Raw genomic sequence first — 2699 nt, 5'->3', positions numbered from 1 at the left:
GGGGATAGGAGGAGGAGTGCGGTGATGACAAAACCAGATGAAACATCCGGCCGAGAGCATCCCCACTCGTCATCGATCAAGCCCCACTGGAAGCCCCCACGGCTCACCCTGAGAGACTGAGGCTCACTCCTCCATCGAGCACCATCATCCTTCTCATCCCTCGTTTCCCTCTCTTCCCTCTCTTCTGCACCTCGTTCTCCCCACTCCGATTCTCCGCTTGAAAGACGTCTGCGTGGGAGAGAGGAATGGACCGCAGGGGGAGAGGGGAAAGGAGGAAGAGAGAGGCAGAAAGACTGACAGAGAGACAGAGAGGAGGAGGAGAAGAAGGAATGAGAAACAGATTCACACACAAGCAGAAAGGTGGTGATCTGGATGTCCTCTGAGCCAGTCTGCTGCAGATTTACTCTGTTCTTGTTTCACATGTCAGGCCTTGGGCGCAGGCCAAACCTCACTCTCAATCTCTCTCTCTCTCTCTCAGTCTGCCTATGTTCAACCTGCTCTCTCTCTCTCTCTCTCTCTCTCTCTCTCTCTCTCTCTCTCTCTCTCTCTCTCTCTCTCTCTCTCTCTCTCTCTCTCTCTCTCAGTGTCTGCTTTGTTATTTCCAGAAAAGGGATTGAAATGGTGAGAAATATGTGTGATGTAAAAAAAAAAAAAAACACATGAAACTTGTCACAGTTGGCAGGTTAAAACACATTTCCTATTTTTATGGCTTAAGAGGTTTCGGTGATCAAGCATGTGGGAATAGATTTGCGTACTTGAGTCTGAGAGTTCCTGTAATTCAGCTACACACACACACAAACATACACACACACACATACACACACACACACACACACACACACACACACACACACACACACACACACACACACACACACACACACACACACACACACACACACACACACACACATATACACACTGTACTTGCAATAAGACATGCTACACGTGCAGTGGATGTACGGGTCTAAAGTTGCAGTAATGACAGCAATATTGACACAAATTGAATTAATTAGTGGAAATCCCAACCCCTTGTCAAAGAACATTGACAAGAACTATGAAAACTGAGAAACTTTTCCTTCAAAAAATGGTGAAAACACAAAATATATCATTCACAAGACAGAGGTTTGCTCATTTGTGTTTTCAATCTCCAGATGAGATTTTGTCTCATGTTTATTTGATATCTATTTTTATGTGCATGTCATTTCTTTGTGCACGTAATGTATTTGCTGTAAAGCACTTTGAGCTCCATTCTTTTGCATGAAAGGTGCTATATAAATACATTTAATTTGTATTATTATTATTATTATTATTATTACTATGGACAGACCGATTTCCTTACCTTACTGTCAATGGAAGCTGTTCTAACTTTAACACTGGATGGTGGTGTGTCAGAAATAACACACATTGCCCACCATTCACACATCTCCCTCCTCCTCTCCCGAGGCCTCCTCCTCCTCCTCTCCTGAGGCCTTCTCCTCCTTCTCCTTCTCCTCTCCTGAGGCCTCCTCTGTGACAGGCCGGAGCAGAGCTCTGTGCGTTGATCCTAATCGGCACCCCACATCTGGCCACAAACTCCAGTGCCGTTTTCTGTACGGCGTCACTCGGCGCGGCTTCGCTCAGTTTAGTCGTCTACCAAGCAGAGACATTCCTTTGCATCAGGGCCTACTCGCTTAAGGGTGAGCCTTTAGGTTAGGGATAAAGGCCAACGAGGTGTCCTGACATGTAAAAATATTCAACGATGTGGAGGCAAAGATCTCCACTACGTAAAGCTTAAGGTGCGTATCCTCTGTTTATACCCCAGTTGCCATACATGTATTAAGGTATGACAGGAGCGTGGTGTGGCACAGTTTAGCACAGTTTGGCAAATTAGCTTGGCAGAGCTCCAAAAGTGCCCATGGAAAATCCCCACAGCACGCCTGATCAGACCAGTTTAGATGAGTATAAAATTAAATGGGATGGTGGTTATTTAATTCAGATTGTTTTATCAAAACTGGCTGACTGTTGATCTTGCGCATCTAAATTTATCACTGCTAGTATCCTATTATTATTATCCTAGTATGTACACACCTGGAGAATGCTATATAAGAGTGGATAGAATTCAGTAAGCTTTCTGCTGCACTTTACTCTCAATTTATTTATATATATTTTTACCTTTAATTATGTTCTGTGTATTTTCTTTTAATTATTTATATCTTTGTTCTTTTCAATACTACTTGATGTACTTTGTATGTCTGTTTGCTATGTACCTATGTATATTTATTTTTTAAATGTATTGACTCTGTACATGAAATGTGTTAAAAATACACTTGCCTTATCTTGCCTACATTGGCATCAGAGATGATGCAGACACACCAGCCCGATGTCCATTTTTAACGTTAATCAGGTTTGACACTTTGGCAAAAGATGAGTGTCTGCTCACCATGTGACCCATACTGAGGTCTGATCAGGAATGACCACCTGACCGTCTCTCCCCCAGACCCCACTCTCACAAGGTCTGGGAATAAAATAATAATACTTCAGAGCCAGAGAAGGAATTGAAATACCATTGTATAATGTGCTATGCACAATTCTTTAACCTATGTCATTATATGTGCATTTTATTATGAGATGAGGTCAGCAAACCATTGTTGTTAATTAATACCATGTTGAAATTCCCTTTCAGACTGGCAGGCTGCAGCTTGCAAGAGTGTTGGACG

This window comes from Sprattus sprattus (assembly GCF_963457725.1).
Source record: "Sprattus sprattus genome assembly, chromosome: 12".
Lineage (NCBI taxonomy): Eukaryota > Metazoa > Chordata > Actinopteri > Clupeiformes > Clupeidae > Sprattus > Sprattus sprattus.
The sequence above is the reverse complement of the archived record's forward strand: the minus strand, read 5'-3'. Positions refer to the sequence as shown.